This window comes from Harpia harpyja, chromosome 2 (assembly GCF_026419915.1).
Source record: "Harpia harpyja isolate bHarHar1 chromosome 2, bHarHar1 primary haplotype, whole genome shotgun sequence".
In the NCBI taxonomy this organism is placed as follows: Eukaryota; Metazoa; Chordata; class Aves; order Accipitriformes; family Accipitridae; genus Harpia; species Harpia harpyja.
The window spans coordinates 50489433-50496276 of NC_068941.1; the positions used below are offsets into that span (position 1 = coordinate 50489433).

Sequence of the window (6844 nt, forward strand, 5' to 3'; positions counted from 1 at the left end):
CTTACATGTAAAACATCCAGTGTAAGAGAATACACCTCAGAGCACTGTATGTATAAATGCAATATTGGCAAGAAGGCTGCAAAGAATGTTTCTGCCTCTCTCCAGGTACCAATTTTCTCCTTTTTCCTTTCATCTGTTTTAGCATGTAGATAGCCTAGAGGCACTGCTGGACACTTTTTCTTAAACATCTTCAAGGCTTTACCCTTTGAATAAATTACTACAACTTTTAGATATTTTCTTTTCTCCTCCAGACAAATGTAGTAACTTTTACTTGATTTGGGAGGAGCCAATATCCATCAACAAAACCAGGAAGACTACTGCCACTGAACTGTGTCTCAAGATGCAATAAAGTTCTAAGCACTGTTCATAAGTTGCTAGGTAGGTTGTCTGTACTTATGCCATGAATATCCAGCTTCAGTAAGATCTGCTCTTCCCAGCCTGAGGCAGTTGCGCATTGCTGTCAAACTTGTTTCTCCAAATGAAGTTAAACTATGACTGTAAATTATATTATGCTATTGTGAATGGGTAGAAGCACCTATGCTGACCAATTTGAGTATCTAAAAGCAAGCAGATGATTTATCTGGGAAGGGAATAAGAGCCTTTAAGGAGCCTATAATTTTCAGTACAAATTTATAAAGTAACTTTGGGTTTTTTTCAATTATTTTCCAAACATTTTATTTCTGAATTTAGGCTGGGTCTGAGTCAATTCTTCTCCAACATTACTCTATAATTTAAGAACTGCAAAAGATGTTTTCTCCTTTGGGCATAATATTTTAGAAAGAAAAATTCAGGAAAGAAATTTGATATTGCTTAATATGGTTGTGGAACTTTGAAATGTCATAATTTGTGTACTACACAGAACATTTCTGAAGGAATCCATGTATTTTCAGATCTTTTTCTCCAGTTTTGCTTTCTAACACACACAAAAATATAATACTTAGTCTGTAATAGTTTGATCTCAGAGGACATAAGAAGTCAAAACCTAGGGCTTCCCACATTCAACATCAGTGCTGCCTAGCCTTGAACATACCTATGTTACCAGGAAGCTAAGTCTCTGCTGTAGCCAATTTTCTGCCCCCAGGATGTGCACAAACATCAAGACTTGAAGATACCAGTTTCTTTGTACCTCATATGTAGATGGAATTGACTAACTATCTCTACATATCTTGCTTTTGGAGTCTGCTCCAAGAGGTGTAGTTTCTTGTAATGTTTACCAGGTCAACTCTTGAACAGAAACATGGTGAGGAGAATATTGTAGTGGTCTCCACAACTCTCTCTTCTCCTGGCTTAAAATAGTCACACAAGGAATAATACAGCTAGGTTCAAAGCACTTGATCTGATTTGGAGCAGCATATGGACTGCTGCTCTCCTGCCACCAAAGGAACTGCCATTATCACTGGATTATTAGGTATTCTGATGGAGAAAGAGGAATCTCTTTAGTAGTAAAGCATTTCCTTTCAATAAAAAAAAAAATATTGGGTGTAGATGGATACTGAATACTTAATAACATAACTAAATAACCACATCAGTAAGACGCAGATTCACTCCCAACAAGCCAAAATTAAATTCATACTCTCAAAACCTCCCGTTACAATTAACGGCAAGATCACAGCCTAAAATCAGAATATCCTTCCAGAGATAGTTATATTACAAAACATGATGTCTGAGGTGGCTATGTTCAGCAGTCAGATGCTGAAAATTAGATTTGATAATTCCAGGCTAATCTAAATGACCTTGGTTCCAGTCATTGCTCTAGTTAAAAACGAAGTACGTTATGCAAAGTAAAAGCACTCTGATAAGAGAGACGGAGTTAGCCTCAGTTCAGAACACTGTCTATTCTACTCTCCTGCATACTTTCTCAGGAGTTAGAAACTCTAGGATCAATTGCTTTCCAGTTCCCAGGGGAAGGATTCACCACTGATTAACCAGGTATCAATGGATTGCTATAGCAGCTTAAGGAAGGTGCCACATTCTCTTTTTTGAAAAAATTGCTTTGCTTGGATATCTGACCAAAGGAGGTGGTTCACGGCTATGAATCCAGAGTGCAGAGAGGCATCCAGGCAACTGCATGGCACTTCCAGACAGTACCCGGCTCAGCATACAAGTGAATCATATTCTTAGACATAACTTTCCCCTTACACTGCATAAGGAAAATATCTGACTCCTTGAAGTTACACAGCAGGGTATCCAATAGCAGGAACTGGCATTGTTCCCTGTGTGGCTAATGGAGAGAAAGACTTAATGAGGCCTCTGCTCTAAATCACTGTCTGGTGAGGTGCCTACCTTTTGCCATTGATCAGATAGGGAGTTCAGAGTTTCCATTACCTTGCAAATAGAGTATAGTCGATGGACCTCATTTATTACTGAATTTTGGGGAGTGTGAATAGCTTGCCTCTCTCCTTTTAAGTCTAATTCCCTCTTGTGGATTTAACCCTTTGGTCTGAACAGAAGAAAAATTCAGATTTAAGATCGATTAGTTCTGCTTTTTCTTTTTTTTTTTTCGCCAGCAAAGGCTAAGAGATTAACACAGTACAAAGGTCTCTTAGGAAAGAAGTATGATTTTCAGTGTTTGAAAGCAATCCACATCTAATTCTGGATTGAAAATGGCAAAATTACTCTGCTGAAAACTAACATGTCAAACTAACCAAGATTTTCAAAGATTATTGGTTTTTTTCATCTCTAGGGAAATCCAGAATTGATACAGAGATAAGAAGCTATTTTTTCTAAAAGAGTGGTGACTTGCTTACAGCCGGACAGTAATTGACAAGTAAATCTGTCATATTATTAATCACTGCTCAGGGAAATCCTGGTAATATTGTGACAATATCAAAAAATTAGTGAACTTTTTAAATATAATTGCACACATAAAGTGGTTTGGGTTTTTTTGTATCCTCTCTCTGTCCTCTAAATCATGTCCTGCTTTCATAACATAAAGTAGAATGTTTTAAACTTATAAATAAGAAATTTACCTTCTTGTTTAGTGTATGAATCGGAACCATAGGAATATGTTTATCTGTGACCAGTTTTCAACTGGTATAAATTAAGATGGTAGTATTAAGTTTCAACTATCCCTTTTACTTCCAATCCATTAATTGGAACTATTTTCAAAGTATACTGCATGTTCAGTGAGAATAGTACGTAAGTTGTAGCATTTTATTGCAGCTGCAACAATGAAATAAATGCCAGAAAATCCCACACTAAAACTGTTATTCACAACTTAGTTCATAATTTTATATTGATACTCTACTGCAATTTCCAAAGAACATCCTTGCTTTATATCTTTACAATAACTACAGCTGTAAAAAACAAAGTTACAATAGTATGTTTTCTGTAATGGAAAGTAAGAACTTTCCACCAATAAAAGGATCCCAGCACTCAAGGCATTATTTATTTTGAGATAACTGACAAAAAATAATTTAACTATGCATCCATATCAACTACGCATGACCTTCAAAAATCACTGGCAGACCAGGAATTCATAACCAGAACACATTCCCTGAACAATGCAACTATTTGGATTAATTGCATTAACAGACTTAATTTAGAAGGATTTGGGAATGTTTTTACAAGGTTTAGGAAGGATTTCATTAGGATTACATGATGAGCAATTTCGAGTGTGCTTAACTGTTCACATTAACTCTCTAGGCAACCATAAACAGATCAGTCATCCACTGCTTATTAATTCTTATCCAAGATTTTGTCACCATAAAGGGAACGTCTTTGTAGTTCACTCTAGACTTCAACCAGCCAGACTAAAAAAACCTATGCCTTAGCGAGAATCTCAACGCTGACATTGTTCTTTGGACTGTTGGATTAGAAGAAAAGGGTATGCTTGTATTCTGCATATTTCTGTTCTCTCGTGTTGCCTTCAGAGAAATGTAACTTTACTATTTAGTCTAAAATGATATTCCATTTAAATTAGTCTATATTTGCCATATGATAATATTCCTTGCCAACAGCTTTTTTCAAAGCTTTGTTAATTGCAAATTTAACTTAATGTATTTAAAATGTGCACCAACGTTCTAAGACTAACACATTAATCCAAGGGAGAAAATCCACATGAAACAAAAGAGTTTGGGCAATTGGATGTTGGTAGCTCTACTCTTGCAATTTAACCGCATCAATTTTATGCCAAATGTCCTGCGACATGAACTGGTACAACAAGGCAGGGAATCAGGGCTTCTGTATAAATTCTTAAGAATAGAATAAAAAAAGGATTGTATACTTTTCATAATTCTGGGAAACCTGAAATTTTTGAAAGAAATGTATTTTTTTTTCTAATGAGATCACAACTGCAATAATATAGCAGCTATGTCAGCAAAAATATGAGAGTCCAGTTCTGAGCACACTGTTCTATTGTATGCTATTATCTGAATGTAAATATTGCAAATGCACAAACAAATCAAGAAATGGTGCCGGAGAACACCACTGGGAAAAATAACAGAGGCAGCTGTGCACACAGCTACAATAACGGGACAAATTTATGAGCATATGTAGATTTACTCAATTTCTGTTTTAAAAATAGATATTACCTTTCACTGCAGGTGACTTGCCATTATTTGCTATATCAATTATCATATACAGTAGAATGCTATGATTTTGTTGATGTAACAGCGGACAGGAAGTAAAAAATAGTCAAATGTTAAACTTATACTAGAGTGAGATTTATTTGCTTGTTTGTTCTTGAAATTTGCACATTTAATTACCTGTGGGAGAGATTATTTCTTGTGGACATTGGATTTTTCAAAGTCAAAATAAGGTGTGAACAACTATTGATGGAATTACCTGCCAAGAAATGTTATTATTCTAATAAAGAACCCTGAAATAAATTTAATGAAAGCTTTTATTTTGTAAGCAATCCATCAGCCTCCTTTTAAAACTTGCATGTTACAAAATATGCTCCTTTGTAGCCTGGGAACTGCAGTGTTGAAACTGAATGGCAGCAACTGAGATTTCCTGACTCAAGGAATTACTGTTGCAAAAGCAGCTAAGATTATTCTACTTGGAATGCTGTAAAACACGAACAGTTATATATTTCTGTCTTGGCTGCACTACTATGTCATTAAAAAACTGTATCAGCAATAATTTTGCCCAACACCTTCATTCAGCTGCTGTCATTTAGGTACTTTTATGTAAAAAACATCCTGATTTAGAGTTCAGCATCGGGCATTAGTTTCAAACTATAAAACTGTCAGGCTGGTATCTCTTGCGGTGCTGTTACCTCTCTTCCCTTTGTTGGAAATGTATTCCTAAACACTTTTCTTAAAATGTTCTTAAAGTGAAGAAACTCCCAAATGTTTATCAACCACCACCAAACACTTAATATAAAGCTCACCAATGATAGTTTGTACATACCTGGAATTCAACTTTTAGTGGAATAAAAGCACATGCAAAAGGTGAGTTACTGCAGAATCTCTAGTTAAAATTCATTGTTTACATGAGTGCAAAAAGGGGTAGAGAACCTTAATAAATGGTTAGTATTGCAGCTTTTGATGCACCTGCAGAATTAGATGTGGAATTGAAAACCCAATCTGCTGTAACACACTGCACAAACCATCTACTGAAAAATATCCAGTTATAAAATCCCTTATCATGAAAAACATTCTATTTGATAACCAAGTAACAGGAATTGTTATTGTCTGTACTTTTAAGGTGCTTACATATGAATATAGAAACCTGACTTATGCATCAATTTCTAACTGCCTTGGAAGAGCAGTAAGGCAGGACTCAAGGGCAGCAGAAATATCAGTTTGAGTTTCACATACCATTTTGGAACATTGGTGATTTATGCTCTCTGCGTAGTGAGCTTAATTCTCCAGCTAACGATTGCCTTATTGTTTTAATTTAGAATGATCACAGCAAAAACATCACTGAGAAAAAAAGAATACATTTGCAACAAAGGGTAGGATACTCTAACTTTAGTAGCATACCTGAATTCACAGTTTTATTTCAGCAAACATAATTACTTTAACCTGATTTTGTCACTTCCTTTCAGGAAAAAAAAGTTACTTTTTTAGGAGTAAGATGTATTTTGATAGAACCCATATAAAAGGCTGGATGTGGACTGTTTGTATAAGAAATAAAATTGAGAGATTTCGACCAATGTGAGTATGCCTCATGAGGTGGATATCAGGAAATGGTGTCTAATGTGCTACCTTCAAATGCACATTCCTTCAATTTTCTTAAAGCTCGTTATTACACCCATTCTTACTTCAAATGCAGCAGGAAAAGGCGCATTTTCCTCGTCTAAACTTGGGACTGGCTGCAAAAACCTATTAAATATTGACTTTTTTAAGGCTGAAATGAACTTCCGAGTGTGCATTGAGTAAGTCTTAAAAGAAGATGTACTTGCAAGGGTGTTTTAGCAATATCAGCAAGCCCGTGACAACTAATTAGCTATTTGAGGACATTAGAAGTTCACACTTAAGAACAAAATAAATAGGATATACCGTGTTTCCCCTGAAGGCTCTCACAAAACAAAGCTTTTTGATTAACGTTCCCGTCCATCCAAAAGGTAAGCCTAAGCTTACACACCAGCTGGCCCGACTGGAAAAGAAAGAAGAGGCGGGTTAAGCCGGGCCCGCCTCTCCGGCCTTCTCCAGGCCGGCGGCGGCCGCCGCTGCCGCCCCCGTCAGAGGCTCCCGGCCCCGGACACCCCTCACCCAGCCCCGCGGCTGGACGTCGCCTGCCCGCGGAGCCGTTAGGGGCAGATCAGGAGCGCCCGTGGCGTTTCTTTCCGTCAGTCTCGGCCTCAACTCCCCCCCGGGGCCGCCGGGCGTCCCCCGGCAGCCATGACAGCCCCGCGGTAACGGCGCGGCCCTCACCAGGGCGGAGGCGGAGCGAC

At 37.4% G+C, this 6844-nt stretch overlaps 1 long non-coding RNA gene across 1 annotated transcript in view; it reads right to left on the reverse strand.

Annotated features, from left to right (window-relative positions):
• The window catches only part of LOC128138208 (uncharacterized), a 69112-nt gene extending 62291 nt beyond the window's left edge, over positions 1-6821 (reverse strand). Inside the window, exon 1 of the long non-coding RNA XR_008233973.1 lies at positions 6450-6821. This is a non-coding gene — a long non-coding RNA (uncharacterized LOC128138208). The remainder of the gene's footprint in view (positions 1-6449) is intronic.
• Between the last annotated feature and the right edge of the window lie 23 nt (positions 6822-6844).